We start from the raw sequence: 25803 nt of genomic DNA, 5'->3' as shown, positions 1-25803 counted from the left end.
CGATTACCAAAAATCATTGCAAAAAGAAATAACGGCGGTTGACGCCGCAAAACATGCCATCGCTGGCTCATTGTTATGCTGCCAGGGTTTTAGTGACAGTTCGATAGATACTGCTCCAAAAAGCTATGTTTAGTGGCAGAAAAAATTGTGCTGCCAAGCCTGTTGCGTTTAGCGGCAGTTAAAGCTAAACCACCGCTATATTATTTAATTTAGTGACGGTTCAATCGAATATAATCTGAATAATAAATACACATGCAAATTCTTTAATGTTGTGCTAATTCAATATTGCCTTTGATAAAATTAAAAGTTTTGTTTAGTACTTAAATTGAGTTTGTCCGTATTCAATTTCTGTGGAATATATCTAATGATAATAGTTTTTATATGGAAATATGAGAATACAATTATTATCATTGGATTGAATTAATTGGCCAAGATTAAACTTGTTTTATAAACTAGATTACTATTTTTTCTCTCACATCCTTTCCTCTTTTCACTGTGTGCTCTTCTTGCGTTGGATACCAAAAATCAAATCCCTAATTTTTAAACCTCTTCTTGCTGCATTGTTTTTTTCACTGTTCTCCTCACCGTTATCGCTCTTCCTTATGATCGTCACTTTCATCGCTCTTTTCTACACTGTTTGCGTCATTGGTCTCATCGTTGCCACAACTCCTCCCTATATTGTTGTTGTTGCGGCTCTCTTTGGTCTCTGAGTTGTTAGTTGCTGTCGTCGCTCTCTATTTATATTCAAAGTAAACATATTTTGCATGTGTCTTTTTCTATTCATAGTGTGAATGAATGTGACCTCAAAAATAAAATGTTTCTATATTAGTACAAATTCTTTAAAGCATTGTTTATATATAATTTTTTAATTATGTAAAAACTTTTTTTTAATTATATAAATCTAATTTTTTATTTTATAAAATTTTTGTAAAATTAATTAAATTTAAGTCCTTTTTACACATATTAAAAATAATTTCAATTTATTTCTTAGGTATATTTTATTGAAAATTCAAGATAATGAGGCTGATTCAAATACGAGTTCAAATGGCTTAAATGATACATTAAACGCATTAAAAGAATGGATTCTAGAATATGAAGATGAATTGAAACCGAAGGTTGGCATGGTCTTTGATACGGCTGGAGATGGAGGAGAATTTTACAAAAAGTATGTACATGCTGTTGGTTTTAGTATCCGCAATTCAACTAAAATAAAAGATAAATAAATGCTACAAGAAAAACACCCATTCAGGTACACTTGAAAAGTGTAGCCAAAAATGAAAAAAAAATGATGCCTTAGGAAAAGGCTACACTTTTTAGGCTTCGGAGACACTTTTGTAGGCGATGCCTATACTAGTGTTGCCTATTCTCAAAGATTACGCTTTTCTGTATCAAAAGCTACGCTTCTGGTTTTTGAGAATAGGGTACGCTTTTTAAGTGATGTTGTTCAGGACCTAAGGCTACACTTTTCGGCACTAATAGTTACCATAATTCTAAAGAATAGGCTACACTTTTCAGGGCTACTGCATCACTTTATAAATGTAGCAATAGTATACCTATAGCTACTCTATATAAGTGTAGCCTTTTGTCCCTCATTTTTTTTAAATTTCTGTTTATATATATATATATATATATATATATATATATATATATATATATATATATATATATATAAAAACAAAAATTTCTAACAATTTTTTTATCTAAACTCTAATATTTGAGAATATAATTATATATATAATCCTGTATTTTTAATTAAATTAGTTAATTATTATAAAATAAAAATGAATGCATATATAATAATACCATACAATAATTTTTAAATAATAAAAATTATACTGAAACAAAATATAATTATACAATGAACCAAAAATGTTGGAATGATCATAATTTTGAATATTCATATATCTCAAACTAGAATAAGTATACTCATATAATGCACTTAGAATTTACTACTAATAAACTAGGAAAAACCAAAATATTATATCATATAAATGTATCTTAGCTTCTAATAAAAGACATCATCATCAACCATACATCTTTTAATTTCCATCTTTGTCAATAAACCATCATGATAAGCATCTCAATCTTCATTCGCATCTTTAGAATTATCCTGCATAATTATATAGAAAAATAATTATAATTTGAAAAAGTACAACAAGAAAAAAGTAATTAACATATTAATAACACATACAATATCCGAGCGGCATAGGATAATTGAAACTACTCTTCTTTTCATATCACCAAAAACATGAAATAAGAAACAAAATCATACTATGCTTGAATAAATAATTAAACAAACCAAAGTCTTTTGCTTTAAAATAACAATCATATTCAGGGGATACTATAAATCACCAAAAAGGACATAACTAAAAAACGGACTAACACAACTTCATACTAAATGGGAACTAAAATCAGAAACTCAAGTGCATTGTGCAAATGACAAGCAGCGCATAATAACATTTTTCTTCCTTTTTTATTTTAACATTATAAGAAGCTCAAACTTTGCATGAAATTACATAATGAAAAAACAAAACCAAAAAAATTAGAAAAACCAGAAAAATTACAGCTTCCATCTTGATAACAATAATAATAAAATTACATAATGAAAAAACAAAACCAAAAAAACCAAATCACAGCTTCCATCTTCTTCAATTTTAGTTCAAATTAAAAATATTTGGCATCCTCCTAAGTTCTAACAAATAAACATTTTAAACTCTAGTAGATATTCAGAATCCTAATTAACAATTAACAATATATAAACAAATATTAGGGAATAAGAAAAAACTGGTCATACCATATTTATGTTTGGAATATGTGTTGATCCATGAGCGCTATTTGCATCAATTGGAGAGTGTTGGGCATCTTGTAACAAAGCTTCAATTTCTTCCGGCCTCATTCCAGGTTCAGATCGCTGAACTAGTAACTTAATCATGTTTCGTAATCCATGAAGGTCAGCCTCTTGGTGCTGCTGTTTGGCCTTCATGTCTCCAAGTTCAGCCTTCAAAGATGTGACTTCCTCTTGGTGTTGTTGCTTGAGTTCAGAAATTTCTACATGCTTTTTTAAGTCACTTCGTGTAATAGATCTTCCATAGCACCTAACCCGACCTGGTTGTTCTTTTCCAAATAAAGACTCAAAAGCTTCCTCATCTGTTTCACCAGCAGCTTGCCGGTTTTGGAATTCATCCTAATTAAAAGAAACATTTTGAAATAGAATTAGTTACCGTATCTTAAATTTGATTTATAATCATTAGTAATTCAATGAACTCTCAAACAATTGCATCTTGTGTTTCCTGATCAACTTCCTTCCTTTTCCGACTTGTTCGAGTAGCAAGGAACATTTCAAACCTTTTTGGTTCCTCATTTGTTTCCTTTGTCGCGCGCTACAAAATAAAGCCTTAAATAAGTAAGTCTATAACAACAAAACTAAAATTAACTAAACAAATCCCAGCACAAATATTAAATAAGTATACCAGAGCCACTCGTACTCTTCCGAAATTGATTGGCCCCATGCGATGTGGAAACTGTTGCTATTCTTTATGTTTCTTGTTTTTTTCACTTATTGACTATAAGTGAATAAAAAGTTAGCATATAGAAATAGAGAACAATATAATTAAATTTTGCTTCAGAAAACAAAATTACAGCAACCAGAATAGCAACAGATATAATTGCACAGAATAGAATTGCAGAAAATAAAATTACACAAAACAGAACTATAGAAAATAAAATTGCAGCAACTTAAAATTACAGCAAACAAAGTAGCCAAAAATAGAATTGTAAATACACAAATTCAGAAGTTCAGAATGGAACTGGCAACAATATATCCTAAGAAAATTCAATTCAGTTCAAGAACCTACATCAAAATGGATATGTGTTTGTACAGCATGAGAGAGGACAGATTCCAACATTATCAATTGAATTTTCATTATTTTGCTTATGTCTTAACAAACAGTAATATATTTGCAATTAAAGTACCAACTATTTTACCTGGATTGTAGGATGACTCCAATAATAGATCAATTTTATGAATTGACTTTCTGGAACTTGTGTCAGTCGATTTTTCACCATATCTTCGATGGTATCAAAGGGAACAAAGTGCTTCTGCTTAATCTTTCCCTTGAACCGCTTCCAAGCATCCCGAATTGCTTGGATCACCCACTTTTCTCCACTATCTGGGAGGATAAACTTGGTCTGCATGATATCAACAGTGTTATACGCACTTTCCTATATTTAAAATAATCGACATTTAATAATAATAGAAGAGTCTTACATTAACATAGTTCCACATGAATTTCTTAGCTTTAGGAGTTACAGCATGCCAGCTAGTGTACAAAAGACTCACAAATCTTTTATTTCTACCAATTGTGCCTACGAAACTAGTTAAATTAGACACACTTTGATCGGTTGGTCCTACTGGCTGTCCAATATCAAAAATAACTTCTTCCCATTGTTCCATAGTTCTTGCATAAATCTCTTTGCAAGTTGTTTTTCTCCGGTTTTTCTTCTTCTTTGGCTCTCCTAGTTTCATGCATTAGGGGAAAAATTAGGGAGTAATTAGTGATGCCAATTGAAAAATTAAGCATTATGATTTACAAAAAATATAAAAAATGATAAAAATATATTACCTTCGTCATCATTAATGTCCTCCATCACATGTGAATAATAATTTTCATCAAGTGGAAAGCTATCTCCCACATCATCACTTAGTTCAGAGCTTAGTCCGTCAATTTCTACATCTATCCCATTTTTTTTTAAAAATTCATCAATAGTTGTAGCCCTTACCCTTGGCTTGCTCTTTTCCTTTCTTGATCCATCTTGCTCCGACATTGAATCTTCAGCTTGTGGGGTAGTGTTTGAACTCGGCAAAGTAGTGTCATGTTGCCTTTTTTGAGTTCTACCATGTGTGACTTGAATAATCTGCTGCTATCTTTGGTTGATTGTGGGCTGAGTAGAATTTGCACAACTCCGATCTTGGCTTACACTTGTTGGCACGCTATTATTCATATTACGAATTGCATCGAGCTTCCTTTTAAGTTCATCTGCACCCGCCTTTGTAAGCTTAGAATTGTTCAAGCCTTGTGTTGACGGTTCATGTTGTACTTCATGCTTCTTTTTCTCAGCCATAGCCACAGTCAAGTGATTCTTTCTTTTTTTATTTTCTGGCTGTTGCGCAGGAATGCTTGGCTGTACTTCCAAGGTTTCAGGCGTGAAATTCATCCTTTTGTTGATTGTGTTGAGTGTGCTTTGTAAATGAGTAAAATCCAGCTTCTTTGACGTACATTTCTTCACTCCTTTGGTTGCACTCAACTTTTTTTGACTTTCGACTACATCCAACCTTGGCATAGTTTCCTCCTTGTCATTACGTGCTGCACCTTGCATCACATATTGCTTGCGTTCATTTACAATCTTTTGTCTCTTGGCTTCAAATTGTTGAAGCAAATTCTTACTTGATGTTGCTTTAAGATCAATAAATTCTTTATTCCTACACAAATAAATTAGTTAACTCGAGTTAATATAAGCAATAAAGTGACATATCCTATAAGAAACACTAACAAAATGAGAAATTAAAACAAAAATATGACTTACAAATAAAAAAGTGAAGAAAACTTAGTTATACATATGTACATATTAAGCAATAAATTGCTTAGGCTGACCCATCAGAATCAGAATCTCCAATGAAATCTGCCTCATATTCTTGGGCAGAAGTCACTTGGGGAACCGTTTCAATAACTGTATGTCGTAGATCATTCCTCTCCAGAATAAGTTCACCATCATCAGCTGGTATGGCAGGACTTGTTATATGCTCGTGTTGTTCACTATAGAAGGTTTGACGGGCCTCAGACTCAAATTCGTCATTTTTTTTGAATAAGTCTCTTGGGATAGTTTCCATAACATAATGTTTGTTATGTTCATATGGATCTTGCATATGAAAACACTGATGTGCTTGAGATGCTAGCATGAAAGGTTCATTCTGGTAGCATTTCTTATTAAAGTGAACAAATGTAAGACCACACTTGTCTCTCCCAGCATCATAACACTCACACCGAAACAATACAACCTTAAAATGCCCAAAATAATCTAACTCTACTATCTCAAATAACCTGCCATAATAAGCTACAGTGTCTTGAATTGGACTTTTATCTTTAGCACTTGCAAAGCTTGAAGTTAAAGCAGTTAATGTGACACCACTATTTTGTGTTTTTCTCCTTGCCTCATGCTCCATAGTGTGAAACATATATCCATTAATTATATATCCAGAAAATCTTCTTGCAACAGAGCTTGGACTTCGAGATAATTCTTTTAGCCAAACAGGCACATCTGGATCCCTCGCCCGAGTTTCAAACCACTGCGAGAAGGTTTTACTATGAACTTTTGCTTTTCTTCATTTTGTTCCCCGCTGATTGTTAATCTGATCCTCATGCTCTCTGTAGTTAATAATAGTTATGTTTGATCGGAAAAAATCTAAATGCACTTGATTTAGTGAATAAACATAAGTTATATTAAGTTACCTAACATAATCTGCGACTTCTTCACAATTGTATAATACATACACATGGGCTTGAGCACTTGATATGTCATCGAGATTAATTGGTTCTCCATTTCCCACGCCTAACAAACGACCTTTGTTAGAAAACAACTTTGAAGGCAAAACTTTGTCGTCATTAGGATCATCATCATTCCGAGGTCGCTTATTAAGTCTTGTTCGCACACCTCCATGCAAGTATTTTGAGCAGAAAGTTAAGCACTCTTCAGCCAGATATACCTCTGCAATAGAACCTTCGGGGCGACTTTTGTTGCGTACATACAACTTTAATGTACACATGTACCTTTCTGGAGGATACATCCAACGAAACTGCACCGGACCACCTAATCTCACCTCATTTGCTAAATGAATGGGAAGATGAACCATTATGTCAAAAAAAACTAGGGGGAAAGATCCTCTCAAGGTGGCATAATGTTTCCACAATCTCTAACTCCAGTCGATCTATCTAGTGAAGGATGCTTTTAATCGGTATTGGTAGAAAGTAGTGTAGCAAAAAATGAGCATCGTGGGTCTTATACCTATAAATTTTTCTTTCTCCTAGATGTACACACCGTGATATATTCGAAGCACTACCATCAAGTAGCTTTGTTGTCTTCAAAACACCACAAAAAATTGACTTCTCTGCAACAGTCATAGAAAAGTGTGACTGAATGGGTGTTTTTCTTGTAATGAAAGTGTTCAATAAAAATATATTCTTTGCTCAAAAGAAGGTTTTAAAATAAAAAAAAAAAGTAGTTCAAGTTGAATTAGTAGTTGATAAAAGAAGTTTGCCCAAAGATAGAAAAAGAACACTCACAAGAGAAGGATGTGAAGTAATTAAGGATTGTTTTTAAGAGAAATTCAGAAGAAAAATATGAAGTTAGTCAATTTTATGAAGGCCATATATATATATATATATATATATATATATATATATATATATATATATATATATATATATATATATCCAAGAAAGAGATCATTTCTAAGATCGGTAAGGGGTGTAAATAATGTTCATAAAATTTTAGTGGCTTCGTATAACTTAGCAAATATAATATCTTCAAAAGCTTACCAATTATTGATAAAGCATATTGGGAGTTATGATAATATAAGATTCACACAAAGAGATCTCCAAAATTATTCAAGAGATTTGAAAACTTTGATTATAAATGTTAATGCTCAAATGTGTATTGACAATTTAAAAAATAAACATGAGACACTACAACATTTTCAGGTTAAGTCAACATTTAAAAAGTGTTGTCTAAAGGCTGATAAAAGGTTGCTTTTGATCTGTGGCAACACTTTTGGACCTAAAGCAACGCTTTTGGGCGGCGTTGCATATGCAGCCGTTGCCTTAGATCAAGGCAACACTTTTTTGTTTCAGAAGCGTTGCTTTTGATAGCAACACTTACCATGTGTTGCCTTTTGTTGAAAAACAACAACACTTCAAAGGTGTGTTTGAGACAACACTTTTGCAGTGTTGTCTCTTCTCTCGTATTTTGGTCACTACTAAAAAGTGTTGCCTATTTGCAATAAAATGCAACTCTTTTACGTGTTGCTTATAAGTTGGAATTTGAAATCCTTTAAAGTGTTGCCTATTAGTTTTGAATATGCAACCCTTTAAAGTATTGCCTTTTCTTTTGGATATGCAACCTATACAAGTGTTGCTTTTTCTTTTGGATATGCAACCTATACAAGTGTTGCTCTTTCTTTTGGATATGCAACCATACAAGTGTTGTCTAATATTCAAAATATGCAACTAATAAAAGAGTTGCCTTTTTGACAAAAATAAGTTACTTTTGTAATAAAAATACAAAAAAATAAAATTTACAATAAAACTTTTTGTACATAAATGTGTAATTATTTTAATTAATAAATAAATTTGTGCACAATAAAAAAATTTATAAAAAGACAATAACTAATAATAAAATTCTAATTAAAATAGATATTAAAAAGATTCAATTAGTATTTCAAATACATATTTATCAATAATTCTCAACAAAATAGTAAAATTCTTGTCCGACAATAATTGTCATAACAAAATAGTAATTAATATTTGTTAAAAAATGTTAATCTACTTGCATATTTTATATCTATGCTTGACTTGTCCCATATGCTAAATCTGCAAATAATACATAACAAAAAATACGCAACTTATCAATAAAACTGAAAAATTATAATAATAAAAATTTCATGAGGCTAGAGTCCAAAATTTAATCAATTCATTAGAACTTTTTTCTTTTTGGGTTTTTCAAGCTGTATAAACTCTCCAGAATTCAGATATTCATCATCAAAACATGTTCCAAGTTTAGTTTCAATAAAATTATACAAAGATGAATTTAATGTAAGAAGTTCCAAACTGTTTAGAACTTTTGTCTACAACAGAAACCATGCTATCAAGGGACTTATTAGAAGAATCATGACATGAGATTTAGGGTTTAAAGTCAAAATGAAAAAACGTGCAACCATACCTATTAGTCATTGATTCATTAAGATTATAATAAAAGCATACTTATCAGAGCAGCTCTATTTCAACTCATTACGCCTTCCAATAACAGTTTGTGTTCCTGAATCAAGCTCTTTTCTTTTTCGTCCTGTTAGAAACAACAACTAATTCTATTATTATTACTTTTACACAAATTTAATAAATAAAAAAGTGAATCAATAGGCACATACACTAGTAATACTAATTATAATAAACATGAAATCGAACCTTTAATGAATATCGACATCCTTGTGTCTCCACATCAAGTATAGAAACAACATTCTCTGCAGCTGCAGCCAAGTACCTCCCTAGACGTGGTTGAAATCTCATCTGGGCGGTGCCACCCTGATCAATCCACAAGAGAATTGCCAATTAACACATTAAAGTGAATACATCATCACTTTAATAAACAACAAAACTAAACAGTGATTAAAAAAAGTAAATAAAAGTAGCCTTCTGTTATATGCTTCATAGAAAAAAAAAGGATAACGGAGGACTAGGATTCTACCTTGAAGACTCTTGCACAACTTCCATTATTTATGCTCCAATATTATATCTCGCCGTGACCATCACAATTCATATATAACAGGTTAACAACCACCATTAAAAAAGAGAGAGAGAGAGAGAGAGAGAGAGAGAGAGAGAGAGGGTGTTTATAGAATGGGAAAATTTCTGGAGCTGCAATTAGAACATATCTCCTAGAAAGGTCACGAGTATGCCAAGTGTCCGACCCGGAGAGAAACTATCACTGCTTTTACATGCTTTGTTCAGCACCACCAGAGGTGATTGAATTCTCCATAATAATCCTGAAAGAAATTAAACATAATTTATCACTCACAAGACTAACTGTTACAATTTACTCAATAGGATGCAAGAAGTACAAGTTGGGAAATCCAAAGCAATTCCACTATCTTAATCAATCAAACTGTTATGAAGTTTCAAATGTAAATGATGCAAAAGAATACTTGGAGACCAGAAATGCAATGGATATTGTAGGAATCAACCAGGAAGAACAGGTATAGGATCATCACATTTGTGCATCAAATTTTATTATTTCAATGAAGCATTGATTTCTTTCTATACATATATTTAATTTAACAAAATTTCCTTACACAGGATGCTATCTTTCGTGTGGTCGCCGCAATCCTCCACCTTGGTAACATTTACTTTGTCAAAAGGACTGAAATTGATTCTTCCAAACTGAAAGATGAAAAACCACTCTTCCACCTTCAGACAGCTGCAGAGTTGTTCATGTAAAAATCATAGATCCATCCACAAATGCTTCTAGTTTCAGTGTTTCACCTTTAGTGTCCTTTGACTCACCATTTGTTTAGGTGTGATGAGAAAGCATTAGAGGACTCACTTTGCAAGCGTGTCATTGTTACTCCTGTTGGCAATATTACAAAACCACTGGACCCGGACTCGGCTTCTTTGAGCCGAGATGCTTTGTCAAAGACGGTTTACTCAAAACTGTTTGATTGGTAAGTTTCTTTAAGCAGTCTGATACTAGATTTAAGACAATAATTCTGAAAAGAAAACTAGCAATAACAAAACCTTGATATCTTGAAAATATTCTACTACTACTGAACAACAGCAATCATAATATTAATTCACAATAAATCCTAAGAAACCATCCTTCAAATAAATTATCTCTACTTCTAATTAATAAGAGGGGTTTATCTATCATGTGCAGATTACAAATTGAGAAAGTTTTTTCATTTAAATGTCTTCCTCTTATAACCATAAGTTCACCCCAATCATACAGTGATGTTAACCCTAAGAAAGGTTTAATAACCAAATACCTGGCATTCTATAAAATCAACATGAGTGTTGCAGCTGATGAGCGGATAATTTATACGCTTTTTGGCATTGTTTTTAGGAAGTTTTTAGTAAGTTCAAGCTACTTTTAGGGATGTTTTCATTAGTTTTGTTGTTAAATTCACATTTCTGGACTTTACTATGAGTTTGTGTGTTTTTCTGTGATTTCAGGTAAATTCTGGCTGAAATTGAGGGATTTGAGCAAAACTCTGAAAGAGGCTGACAAAAGGACTGCTGATGCTGTTGGAATCTGACCTCTCTGCACTCAAAATGGATTTTCTAGAGCTACAGAACTCCAATTGGCCCGCTCTCAACGGCGTTGGAAAGTAGACATCCAGGGCTTTCCAGCAATATATAATAGTCTATACTCTATTCGGAAATTGACGACGTAACTTGGCGTTGAACGCCAAGTTCATGCTGCTGTCTGGAGTTAAACGCCAGAAAAACGTCATGATCCGGAGTTGAACGCCCAAAACACGTCATAACTCGGAGTTCAACTCCAAGAGAAGCCTCAGCTCGTGGATTGATCAAGCTCAGCCCAAACATACACCAAGTGGGCCCCGGAAGTGGATTTATGCATCAATTACTTACTCATGTAAACCCTAGGAGCTAGTTTATTATAAATAGAACATTTAACTAATGTATTTGACATCTTGGGACGCATAGTTCTCAGATCATGGGGGCTGGCCATTCGGCCATGCCTGAACCTTTTACTTATGTATTTTCAACGGTGGAGTTTCTGCACACCATAGATTAAGGGTGTGGAGCTCTGCTGTACCTCAAGTATTAATGCAATTCTACTTTCTTTTATTCAATTCTCTTTTATTCTTATTCCAAGATATTCATTCGTACCCAAGAACATGATGAATGTGATGATTAGATAACCCTCATTATCATTCTCACTTATGAACGCGCGTGATTGACAACCACTTCCGTTCTACATGCAACAGAGCTTGAATGTGTATCTCTTAGATTCCCCAACAGAATCTTCGTGGTATAAGCTAGATAGATGGCGGCATTTATGAGGATCCGGAAAGTCTCACCTTGTCTGTGGTATTCCGAGTAGGATCCTGGGAATCCGGAAGGTCTCACCTTGCCTGTGGTATTCCGAGTAGGATTCCGGTAATGAATGACTGTGACGTGCTTCAAACTCGCAAGTGCTGGGCGTTAGTGACAAACGCAAAAGAATCAAGGGATTCTATTCCAGTAGGAGCGGGAACCAACCAGTGATTAGCCGTGCTGTGACAGAGTGCGTGAGCGTAGTTTTCACTGCGAGGATGGGATGTAGCCATCAACCATGGGTGATGCCTCCAGACGATTAGCCATGCGAGTGACAGCCGCAGAGGACCATTTTCCCGAGAGAATTGAAAGTAGCCACCGCTGATGGTGAACCCCCTATACACAGCTTGCCATGGAAATGAGTAAGAAGGATTGAGTAGAAGCAGTGGGAGAGCAGGCGTTCTTGAGCCTTACAACATCTCCATATGCTTATCTGAAATTCCTACCAATGAATCTGCATAAGTATTCTATCCCTTTTATTATTTCTTTTTATTATTTATTTTCGAAACCATAAACAATTTTAATCTGCCTAACTGAGATTTACAAGGTGACCATAGCTTGCTTCATACCAACAATCTCTGTGGGATCGACCCTTACTCACGTAAGGTTTATTACTTGGACGACCCAGTACACTTGCTGGTTAGTTGAACGGAGTTGTGGATTCAACCAGTGCCATAATAATGATTTCTCTCACAATAGTTTTTGTGTACATACCAAAGAGCCAATATTGTTGATCACAATTTCGTCCACCAAGTTTTTGGCGCCGTTGCCGGGGAACAATCAATTTCGAACAACAATTCAAACAATTGTTTCCAACCCGTAATGGTGCCAAGTTTTTAATCCGGCAACAACACCAAGTTTTTGGCGCCGTTGCCGGGGATTGTTCGAGTATGGACAACTGACGGTTCATCTTGTTGCTCAGATTAGGTAATTTTCTTTTCAAAAAGTTTTCTAAAATCTTTCAAAAATATTTTTTTTTATTATTTTCGTTTTTTTTAATATAATTTTCAAAAAAAAAATAATAAAAATACTAAAAAATTATAAAATCATAAAAAAACCAAAAATATTTTGTGTTTCTTGTTTGAGTCTTGAGTCAATTTTTAAGTTTGGTGTCAATTGCATGCTTTAAAAATTTTTCTTGCATTTTTTCGAAAAATCCATGCATTCTTAGTGTTCTTCATGATCTTCAAGTTGTTCTTGATAAGTCCTCTTGTTTGATCTTGATGATTTCTTGTTTTATGTCTTTTCTTGTTTTTCATGTGCATTTTTTGTTTGTTAGAGTCCATGCATCAAAGATTTCTAAGTTTGGTGTCTTGCATGTTTTCTTTGCATAAAAAATTTTTCAAAATTATGTTCTTGATGTTCATCATGATCTTCAAAGTGTTCTTGGTGTTCATCTTGACATTCATAGCATTCTTGCATGCCTTCATTATTTTGATCTAAAAATTTCATGCATTGAGTAATTTTGTTGTTTTTCTCTCTCATAATTAAAAATTCAAAAATAAAAAAAAATATCTTTTCCTTATTTCCCTCTAAATTTTCGAAATTTTGGGTTGACTTGGTCAAAAATTTTCAAAATTAGTTGTTTCTTACAAGTCAAGTCAAAATTTCAAATTTTGAAAATCTTATCTTTTTAAAATCTTCTTCAAAAATCATATCTTTTTCATTTTTTTTCATAATTTCTCGAAAATTTCAAAAATCTTTTTCAAAATATTTTCAAAATCTTTTTCTTATCTTTACATCTAATTTTCGAAAATTAGCTAACAATTAATGTGATTGGTTCAAAAATTTGAAGTTTTTTACTTTCTTATTAAGAAAGGTTCAATCTTTAAGTTCTAAAATCTCATCTTGTAGTTTCTTGTTAGTTAAGCAATTTTAAAAATTAAATCTTTTTCAAAATATCTTTTTCTTAAAAATCTTTTTATCTTTTTTATCTTATCTTTTTCAAAAACTTTATCTTTTTCAAAATTTGATTTCAAAATATCTTATCTAACTTCTTATCTTCTTATCTTTTTCAAATTTGATTTCAAATCTTTTTCAATCAACTAACTAACTTTTTGTTTGTTTCTTATCTTTTTCAAAACCACCTAACTACTTTTCCCTCTCTAATTTTCGAAAATATCTCACCCCTTTTTCAAAAATTCTTTTTAATTAACTAATTGTTTCATGTTTTAATTTTAATTACATTTTATCTCTAATTTTCGAAAATTACTAACTCCTTTTTCAAAATTATTTTCGAAATTTCTCCTCTCTCTCTCTTCTTATTCTATTTATTATTTAATTACTAACACTTCTCTTCACCTCCCTTCATCTAAAAATCCGAATTCTTCTTCATTCTTCTACCCCCTTCTTTTTCTACTAACACAAAGGAATCTCTATACTGTGACATAGAGGATTCCTCTTTCTTTTCTTGTTTTCTTCTCTTTCATATGAGCAGGAACAAGGATAAAGGCACTCTTGTTGAAATTGATCCAGAACCTGAAAGGACTCTGAAGAGAAAATTAAGAGAAGCTAAATTAAATTATTCAAAAGGTAACCTTTCAGAAGCATTAGAACAAGAGAAGGAGATGGCGGCCAAAAATAATAATAATGCAAGGAAAATCCTTGGTGACTTCATAAAGCCAACGTCCAAGTTTGATGGAAGAAGCATCTCCATTCCTGCCATTGGAGCCAATAACTTTGAGCTTAAGCCTCAACTAGTTGCTTTAATGCAACAAAACTGCAAGTTTTATGGACTTCCATCTGAAGATCCCTATCAGTTTTTAACTGAGTTCTTGCAGATCTGTGAGACTGTAAAGACGAATGGAGTTGATCCTGAAGTCTACAGACTCATGCTTTTCCCTTTTGCTGTAAGAGACAGAGCTAGAATATGGTTGGATTCACAACCCAAGGATAGCCTGGACTCATGGGATAAGCTGGTCACTGCCTTCTTGGATAAATTCTTTCCTCCTCAAAAGCTGAGCAAGCTGAGAGTGGATGTTCAAACATTCAAACAAAAAGATGGTGAATCCCTCTATGAAGCTTGGGAAAGATACAAGCAGCTGACCAAAAGATGTCCATCTGACATGTTTTCAGAATGGACCATATTAGATATATTCTATTATGGTCTCTCTGAATTTTCGAAAATGTCATTGGACCATTCTGCAGGTGGATCTATTCACCTGAAGAAAACACCTGAAGAGGCTCAAGAGCTCATTGACATGGTTGCAAATAACCAGTTCATGTACACTTCTGAGAGGAATTCTGTGAACAATGGGATACCTCAGAAGAAGGGAGTTCTTGAAATAGATGCTCTGAATGCCATATTGGCTCAGAACAAAGTGTTGACTCAACAGGTCAACATGATCTCTCAAAATCTGAATGGATTGCAACATGCATCCAACAGTACTAGAGAGGCAGCTTCTGAAGAAGCTTATGATCCTGAGAACCCTGCCATGGCAGAGGTTAATTACATGGGTGAACCTTATGGAAACACCTATAACTCATCATGGAGAAATCATCCAAATTTCTCATGGAAGGATCAACAAAAACCTCAACAAGGTTTTAACAATGGTGGACGCAATAGGCTGAACAATAGCAAGCCATATCCATCATCTTCTCAGCAACAGACAGAGAATTCTGAACAAAACACTTCTAATTTAGCCAATGTAGTCTCTGATTTGTCAAAGGCCACTTTCAGTTTCATGAATGAAACAAGATCCTCCATTAGAAACCTGGAGGCACAAGTGGGCCAGCTGAGTAAGAAAATCATTGAAACTCCTCCCAGTATTCTCCCAAGCAATACAGAAGAAAATCCAAAAGGAGAGTGCAAGGCCATTGACATAGTCAATATGGCCGAATGCACAAGGGAGGAGGAGGACGAAAATCCTAGTGAGGAAGACCTCCTGGGACGTCCCTCAAACAAGAAGGAGTTTCCTATTAAGGATCCAAAGGAATCTGAGGCTCATATAGAGACCATAGAGATTCTATTAAATCTCCTTCTGCCATTCATGAGCTCTGAAGACTATTCTTCCTCAGAAGAAGATGAAGATATAATTGGAGAGCAAGTTGCTCAATATTTAGGAGCTATCATGAAGCTGAATGCCAAGTTGTTTGGTAATGAGACTTGGGAAAGTGAACCTCCCTTGCTCATTAATGAACTGGATTCTTGGATTCAGAAAACTCTACCTCAAAAGAAACAAGATCCTGGCAAGTTCTTAATACCTTGTACCATAGGCACCATGATCTTTGAAAAAGCTCTGTGTGCTCTGGGGTCAGGGATAAATCTTATGCCACTCTCTGTAATGGAGAAGCTGGGGATCATTGAGGTACAACCTGCCTTGTTCTCATTGCAACTGGCAGACAAGTCATTGAGACAAGCTTATGGGTTAGTAGAGGACGTTCTAGTAAAGGTTGAAGGCCTTTACATCCCTGCTGATTTCATAATCTTAGACACTAGGAAGGAAGATGATGAATGTATCATCCTTGGAAGACCTTTCCTAGCCACAGCAGAGGCTGTGATAGATCCTTGGAAGACCTTTCCTAGCCACAGCAGAGGCTGTGATAGATGTCAACAGAGGAGAGTTAGTCCTTCAATTGAATGGGGAATACCTTGTGTTTAAGGCACATGGCCATCTCTCTGTGACAGAAGAGAGTAAGCATGAAGAGCTTCTCTCAATTCAGAGTCAAGAAGAGCCCACACAGTCAAACTCTAAGTTTGGTGTTGTGAGGCCACAACCAAACTCTAAGTTTGGTGTTCAAACTCCATATCCAAACTCTAAGTTTGGTGTTGGGACCACACTAAAATTGACCTGATCACCTTGTGGCTCCATGAGAGCCACTGTCAAGCTATTGACATTAAAGAAGCGCTTGTTGGGAGGCAACCCAATTTTATTTATCTAATTACTATTTTATACTATTTTATTGTTATTTTGTGTTTTATTAGGTACATGATCATGAGGAGTCACGAAAAAAATCAAAAAAATTAAAAACAGAGTCAAAAACAGAAGAAAAAAATTGTTCACCCTGGAGGTAGCGCAGACTGGCGTTCAACGCCAGTAAGGTGCATCTGGCCGGCGTTCAACGCCAGAACAGAGCACCATTCTGGCGCTGAACGCCAGAAACAAGCAACAACCTGGCGTTAAACGCCAGGAACGTGCACAGAGAAGACAAACTGGCACTGAACGCCAGAAACAAGCATGAAACTGGCGTTCAACGCCAGAAACATGCATTACATGAGCGTTGAACCCCCAGAACATGCACCAATGGGCGTTTGAACGCCAGAATGATGCATGAAGGCATTTTACATGCCTATATGGTGAAGGAATGGTATTTGTTTACACCTCAAGATCTGTGGACCCCACAGGATCACCCCACAGGATCTGTGGACCCCACAGGATCCCCACCTTACCTTTTAATCCTAATCACACTCTCCTAATCCAAAATCTCATTCTCCCTACTCCCCATGTCACACTTCCCAACACCCATCACCAATCACCTCAATTCCTCTTCCCAATTACCCCATTCACCACTCACATCCATCCACTCTTCCCCATAAACCCCACCTACCTTCATAAAATTCAAATTCAATTTTCCACCCATTCCCACCCAAATGGCCGAACATACCTCCCCCCCTTTCCCTATAAATACCCTTCCGTTCTACTTCATTTTCACACAACACACACCCTCCCTCTTCACCTATAGCCGAAACTACCTCTCTCCCTCTCTACCATATTTTCTTCTTCTTCTTCTACTCTTCTTTTCTTTTCTTGCTCGAGGGCGAGTAATATTTTAAGTTTGGTGTGGTAAAAGCATAAGCTTTTTTGTTTTTCCATTACCAATGGCACCTAAGGCCGGAGTATCCTCTAGAAAAGGGAAAGGGAAAGCAAAAGCTTCCACCTCCGAGTCATGGGAGATGGAAAGATTCATCTCCAAGAGCCATCAAGAGTCAAGACCACTTCTATGATGTTGTGGCAAAGAAGAAAGTGATCCCCGAGGTCCCTTTCAAGCTCAAAAAGAATGAGTATCCAGATCCGACATGAAGTTCAAAGAAGAGGTTGGGAAGTCCTAGCCAACCCCATGCAACAAGTTGGAATCTTAATGGTTCAAGAGTTCTATGCCAATGCATGGATCACTAGGAACCATGACCAAGGTATGAACCCAAGTCCAAAGAATTATCTCACAATGGTTAGGGGGAAATACTTGGATTTTAGTCCGGAAAATGTAAGGTTGGCGTTTCACTTGCCCATGATGCAAGGTGATAAACACCCTTACACTAGAAGGGTCAACTTTGATCAAAGGTTGGATCAAGTCCTTATGGACATTTGTGTGGAAGGCGCCCAATGGAGAATAGACTCCAAAGGCAAGCCAGTCCAATTAAGAAGACTGGACCTCAAGCCTGTGGCTAGAGGATGGTTGGAGTTCATCCAAAGATCCATCATCCCTACAAGCAACCGATCTGAAGTTACTGTGGATCGGGCCATCATGATTCATAGCATCATGATTGGAGAGGAAGTAGAAGTTCATGAGGTCATCTCCAATGAACTCTACAAAATAGCCGACAAGCCTTCACCCATGGCACGGCTAGCCTTTCCTCACCTTATTTGCCATCTATGTTACTCAGCTGGGGTTATCATAGAAGGAGATGTCTCTATTGAAGAAGACAAGCCCATCACCAAGAAAAGGATGGAGCAAGCAAGAGAAGCCTCTCACGGCCCTCAAGAAGTGCATGAGGAAGCTCACCATCAAGAAATCCCTGAGATGCCTCAAGGGATGCACTTTCCTCCAAACAACTATTGGGAGCAACTCAACACCTCCTTAGAAGATTTAAGCCACAATGTGGAGCAATTAAGGGTGGAACACCATGAGCACTCCATCATTCTCTAAGAAATAAGAGAAGATCAAAGAGTTATGAGGGAGGAGCAACAAAGGCAAGGAAGGGACATAGAAGAGCTAAAGAACATCATTGGTCCTTCAAGAAGAAGACGCCACTAAAGGTGGATTCATTCCTTGTTCTTTATTTTTTTCTGTTTTCGGTTTTTAGTATTGTGTTTATCTATGTTTTGTGTCTTTATTTCATGATCATTAGTATGTAACCATGCCTTAAAGCTATGAATAAAATCCATTAATCCTTCACCTCTCTTAAATGAAAAATGTTTTAATTCAAAAGAACAAGAAGTACATAAATTTCGAAAATAGCTCTTGAATTTAGTTTGATTATATTGATGTGGTGACAATACTTTTTGTTTTCTGAATGAATGCTTGAACAGTGCATATGTCTTTTGATCTTGTTGTTTATGAATGTTAAAATTGTTGGCTCTTGAAAGAATGATGAACAAAGAGAAATGTTATTGAGGATCTGAAAAATCATGAAATTGATTCTTGAAGCAAGAAAAAGCAGTGAATAGCAAAAGCTTGCGAAAAAAAAAAGAAAAAAAATGGCGAAAAAAAAATAGAAAAAAAAAGAAGAAGGAGCAGTAGAAAAAGCCAATAAGCCCTTAAAACCAAAAGGCAAGGGTAAAAAGGATCCAAGGCTTTGAGCATCAATGGATAGGAGGGCCCAAGGAAATAAAATCCAGGCCTAAGCGGCTAAATCAAGCTGTCCCTAACCATGTGCTTGTGTCATGAAGGTCCAAGTGAAAAGCTTGAGACTGAGTGGTAAAAGTCGTGATCCAAAGCAAAAGAGTGTGCTTAAGAGCTCTGGACACCACTAACTGGGGACTTTAGCAAAGCTAAGTCACAATCTGAAAAGGTTCACCCAGTTATGTGTCTGTGGCATTTATGTATCCGGTGGTAATACTGGAAAACAAAATGCTTAGGGCCACGGCCAAGACTCATAAGAAGCTGTGTTCAAGAATCAACATGCTTAACTAGGAAAGTCAATAACACTATCCGAAATTCTAAGTTCCTAGAGAAGCCAATCATTCTAAACTTCAAAGGAAAAAGTGAGATGCCAAAACTGTTCAGAAGCAAAAAGCTACAAGTCCCGCTCATCTAATTATAATTAATATTCATTGATATTCTGGAATTTATAGTATATTCTCTTCTTTTTATCCTATTTGATTTTCAGTTGCTTGGGGACAAGCAACAATTAAGTTTGGTGTTGTGATGAGCGGATAATTTATACGCTTTTTGGCATTGTTTTTAGGAAGTTTTTAGTAAGTTCAAGCTACTTTTAGGGATGTTTTCATTAGTTTTTATGTTAAATTCACATTTTTGGACTTTACTATGAGTTTGTGTGTTTTTCTGTGATTTCAGGTAAATTCTGGCTGAAATTGAGGGATTTGAGCAAAACTCTGAAAGAGGCTGACAAAAGGACTGCTGATGCTGTTGGAATCTGACCTCCCTTCACTCAAAATAGATTTTCTGGAGCTACAGAACTCCAATTGGCCCGCTCTCAACGGCGTTGGAAAGTAGACATCCAGGGCTTTCCAGCAATATATAATAGTCTATACTCTATTCGGAAATTGACGACGTAACTTGGCGTTGAACGCCAAGTTCATGCTGCTGTCTGGAGTTAAACGCCAGAAAAACGTCATGATCCGGAGTTGAACGCCCAAAACACGTCATAACTCGGAGTTCAACTCCAAGAGAAGCCTCAGCTCGTGGATTGATCAAGCTCAGCCCAAACATACACCAAGTGGGCTCCGGAAGTGGATTTATGCATCAATTACTTACTCATGTAAACCCTAGGAGCTAGTTTATTATAAATAGAACATTTAACTAATGTATTTGACATCTTAGGATGCATAGTTCTCAGATCATGGGGGCTGGCCATTCGGCCATACCTGAACCTTTTACTTATGTATTTTCAACGGTGGAGTTTCTGCACACCATAGATTAAGGGTGTGGAGCTCTGCTGTACCTCAAGTATTAATGCAATTCTACTTTCTTTTATTCAATTCTCTTTTATTCTTATTCCAAGATATTCATTCGTACCCAAGAACATGATGAATGTGATGATTAGATAACCCTCATTATCATTCTCACTTATGAACGCACGTGATTGACAACCACTTCCGTTCTACATGCAACAGAGCTTGAATGTGTATCTCTTAGATTCCCCAACAGAATCTTCGTGGTATAAGCTAGATAGATGGCGGCATTTATGAGGATCCGGAAAGTCTCACCTTGTCTGTGGTATTCCGAGTAGGATCCTGGGAATCCGGAAGGTCTCACCTTGTCTGTGGTATTTGATGAGCGGATAATTTATACGCTTTTTGGCATAGTTTTTACATAGTTTTTAATGAGTTTAAGCTACTTTTAGGGATGTTTTCCTTAGTTTTTATGTTAAATTCACATTTCTGGACTTTACTATGAGTTTGTGTGTTTTTCTGTGATTTCAGGTAAATTCTGACTGAAATTGAGGGATTTGAGCAAAACTCTGAAAAAGGCTGACAAAAGGACTGCTGATGCTGTTGGATTCTGACCTCCCTGCACTCAAAATGGATTTTCTGGAGCTACAGAACTTCAATTGGCGCGCTCTCAACGGCGTTGGAAAGTAGACATCTAGGGCTTTCCAGCAATATATAATAGTCCATACTTTATTCGAAGAATGACGACATAACTTGGCGTTAAACGCCAAGTTCATGCTGCTGTCTGGAGTTAAACGCCAGAAAAACGTCATGATCCGGAGTTGAACGCTCAAAACACGTCATAACTCGAAGTTCAACTCCAAGAGAAGCCTCAGCTCGTGGATTAATCAAGCTCAGCCCAAGCACACACCAAGTGGGCCCCGGAAGTGGATTTATACATCAATTACTTACTCATGTAAACCCTAGGAGCTAGTTTATTATAAATAGGATGATTTACTATTGTATTAGACATCTTTGGTCTCAGTTTTGTTTTATTCTTCATCCTAGGAGATCATTGATCACGTTTTGGGGGGCTGGCCATTCGGCCATGCCTGAACCCTTTGCTTATGTATTTTCAACGGTGGAGTTTCTGCACACCATAGATTAAGGGTGTGGAGCTCTGCTGTACCTCAAGTATTAATGAAATTCTATTTTCTCTTATTCGGTCTCTATCTTATTCTTATTCCAAGATATTCATTCGCACCCAAGAACATGATGAATGTGATGAGTTAGATAACCCTCATTGTCATTCTCACTTATGAACGCGCGTGATTGACAACCACTTCCGTTCTACATGCAACCGAGCTTGAATGCGTATCTCTTAGATTCCTCAACAGAATCTTCGTGGTATAAGCTAGATAGATGGCGGCATTTATGAGGATCCGGAAAGTCTAACCTTGTCTGTGGTATTCCGAGTAGGATCTTGGGAATCCGGAAAGTCTAACCTTGTCTGTGGTATTCCGAGTAGGATTCCGGTAATGAATGACTGTGACGTGCTTCAAACTTGCAACCTGCTGGGCGTTAGTGACAGACGCAAAAGAATCAAGGGATCCTATTCCAGTAGGAGCAGGAACCAACCGGTGATTGGCCGTACTGTGACAGAGTGCGTGAGCATTAGCTTTCACTGCGAGGATGGGATGTAGCCATCAACCATGGGTGATGCCTCCAGACTGATTAGCTGTGCGAGTGACAGCTGCATAGGATATTTTCCCGAGAGGATGAAAGTAGCCACAGCTGATGGTGAACCCCTATACACAGCTTGCCATGGAAAGGAGTAAGAAGGATTGAGTAGAAGCAGTGGGAAGGCAGAGGTCCTTGAGCCATACAGCATCTTCATATACTTAACTGAAATTCCTACCAATGAATCTACATAAGTCTTCTATCCTTTTTATTATTTATTTTCTTATTTCTATTTTCGAAACCCATAAATCAATATTTAATCTCCCTAACTGAGATTTACAAGGTGGCCATAGTTTGCTTCACACCAACAATCTCTGTGGATTCGACCCTTACTCACGTAAGGTTTATTACTTGGACGACCCAGTACACTTGCTGGTTAGTTGAACGGAGTTGTGAAAATAAACAGTGCCCTAAGAGTAAACATCATCAAAATATAAAGAACATGTGATCACAATTTCGTCCACCAAGTTTTTGGCGCCATTGCCGGGGATTGTTCGAGTATGGACAACTGACGGTTCATCTTGTTGCTCAGCTTAGGTAATTTTCTTTTCAAAAATCTTTTTCAAAATTTTTCTTCTATTTTTCGTTTTTCTAAACTTTATTTTCGAAAAAAATAATAAAAATCCAAAAAAATCATAAAATCATAAAAATCAAAATATTTTGTGTGTTCTTGTTTGAGTCTTGAGTCAATTTTTAAGTTTGGTGTCAATTGCATGCTTTAAAAATTTTTTCTTGTATTTTTCGAAAATCCCATGCATTCATAGTGTTCTTCATGATCTTCAAGTTGTTCTTGATAAGTCCTCTTGTTTGATCTTGATGTTTTCTTGTTTTGTGTTGTTTGTTGTTTTTCATGTGCATTTTTGCATTCATATTTTCCATGCATTAAAGATTTCTAAGTTTGGTGTCTTGCATGTTTTCTTTGCATCAAAAATTTTTCAAAATTATGTTCTTGATGTTCATCATGATCTTCAAAGTGTTCTTGGTGTTCATCTTGACATTCATAGCATTCTTGCATGCATTCATTGTTTTGATCTAAAAATTTCATGCATTGAAAATTTTTGTTGTTTTTCTCTCTCATCTTTAAAAATCTCAAAAATCAAAAAAATATCTTTTCCTTATTTCCCTCCAAATTTTCGAAATTTTGGGTTGACTTGGTCAAAAATTTTCAAAATTAGTTGTTTCTTACAAGTCAAGTCAAAATTTCAATTTTAAAAATCTTATCTTTTCAAAATCTTTTTCAAAAATCATATCTTTTTCATTTTTTTTATTATTTTCGAAAAAATTTTAAAAATTATTTTTCAAAATCTTTTTCTTAACTTTTATATCTAATTTTCGAAAATTAGCTAACAATTAATGTGATTGGTTCAAAAATTTGAAGTTTGTTACTTTCTTGTTAAGAAAGGTTCAATCTTTAAATTCTAGAATCTTATCTTGTAGTTTCTTGTTAGTTAAGTCTTTTTAAAAAATTAAATCTTTTTTCAAAAAAAATCTTTTTCTTAAAACTTTTATCTTATCTTTTTATCTTATCCTTTTCAAAATTTTATAATTTTCAAAATTTGATTTCAAAATATCTTATCTAACCTCTTATCTTCTTATCTTTTTCAAATTTGATTTCAATTTTTTTTTTCAATCAACTAACTAACTTTTTGTTTATTTCTTATCTTTTTCAAAACCACCTAACTACCTCTCTCTCTTCTATTTTCGAAAATATCTATCTCTTTTTCAAAAATTCTTTTTAATTGTTTCAAATTTTAATTTCAATTTAATTCATCTTTAATTTTCAAAAATACTAACCCCTTTTTCAAAAATTATTTTCGAATTCTTCTCCCTCTCTTCTCTTCTTCTATTTAATTAATTAATTACTAACACTTCTCTTCACCTCTCTTCATCTAAAAATCCGAATCCTCCATCTCCATTCCTCTACCCCTTTCTTCTTCTACTAACATAAAGGAATCTCTATACTGTGACATAGAGGATTCCTCTTTCTTTTCCTGTTTTCTCCTCTTTATGAGCAGGAACAGGGATAAAGGCACTCTTGTTGAAGTTGATCCAGAACCTGAAAGGACTCTGAAGAGAAAATTAAGAGAAGCTAAATTACAACAATCCAGAAGAGACCTTCTAGAAATTTTCGAACAAGAGAAAGAGATGGCAGCTGAAAATAATAATAATAATGCAAGGAGAATGTTTGGTGACTTCACTAAGCCAACGTCCAAGTTTGATGGAAGAAGCATCTCCATTCCTGCCATTGGGGCCAATAACTTTGAGCTTAAGCCTCAACTAGTTGCTTTAATGCAACAAAACTGCAAGTTTTATGGACTTCCATCTGAAGATCCTTATCAGTTTTTAACTGAGTTCTTGCAGATCTGTGAGACTGTAAAGACGAATGGAGTTGATCCTGAAGTCTACAGACTCATGCTTTTCCCTTTTGCTGTAAGAGACAGAGCTAGAATCTGGTTGGATTCACAACCCAAGGATAGCCTGGACTCATGGGATAAGCTGGTCACTGCCTTCTTGGATAAATTCTTTCCTCCTCAAAGCTGAGCAAGCTGAGAGTGGATGTTCAAACCTTCAAACAAAAAGATGGTGAATCCCTCTATGAAGCTTGGGAAAGATACAAGCAGCTGACCAAAAGATGTCCATCTGACATGTTTTCAGAATGGACCATATTAGACATATTCTATTATGGTCTCTCTGAATTTTCGAAAATGTCATTGGATCATTCTGCAGGTGGATCTATTCACCTGAAGAAAACGCCTGAAGAGGCTCAAGAGCTCATTGACATGGTTGCAAATAACCAGTTCATGTACACTTCTGAGAGGAATTCTGTGAACAATGGGATACCTCAGAAGAAGGGAGTTCTTGAAATAGATGCTCTGAATGCCATATTGGCTCAGAACAAAGTGTTGACTCAACAGGTCAACATGATCTCTCAAAATCTGAATGGATTGCAACATGCATCCAACAGTAATAGAGAGGCAGCTTCTGAAGAAGCTTATGATCCTGAGAACCCTGCCATGGCAGAGGTTAATTACATGGGTGAACCTTATGGAAACACCTATAACTCATCATGGAGAAATCATCCAAATTTCTCATGGAAGGATCAACAAAAACCTCAACAAGGTTTTAACAATGGTGGACGCAATAGGCTGAACAATAGTAAGCCATATCCATCATCTTCTCAGCAACAGACAGAGAACTCTGAACAAAACAATTCCAATTTAGCCAAAATAGTCTCTGATCTGTCAAAGGCCACTTTTAGTTTCATGAATGAAACAAGATCCTCCATTAGAAATTTGGAGGCACAAGTGGGCCAGCTGAGTAAGAAAGTCATTGAAACTCCTCCCAGTATTCTCCCAAGCAATACAGAAGAGAATCCAAAAGGAGAGTGCAAGGCAATTGATTTGATCAAA

General features: G+C 35.5%; 1 pseudogene; it reads left to right on the top strand.

The window, feature by feature from the left end:
* The first annotated feature begins 602 nt into the window (after positions 1-602).
* LOC130957451 (protein FAR1-RELATED SEQUENCE 5-like) overlaps positions 603-25803 on the top strand; it is a 38982-nt pseudogene continuing 13781 nt past the window's right edge.

The sequence above is a fragment of the Arachis stenosperma genome, chromosome 10, assembly GCF_014773155.1.
Source record: "Arachis stenosperma cultivar V10309 chromosome 10, arast.V10309.gnm1.PFL2, whole genome shotgun sequence".
NCBI classification, from domain to species: Eukaryota; Viridiplantae; Streptophyta; class Magnoliopsida; order Fabales; family Fabaceae; genus Arachis; species Arachis stenosperma.
The sequence above is the reverse complement of the archived record's forward strand: the minus strand, read 5'-3'. Positions and strand labels throughout refer to the sequence as shown.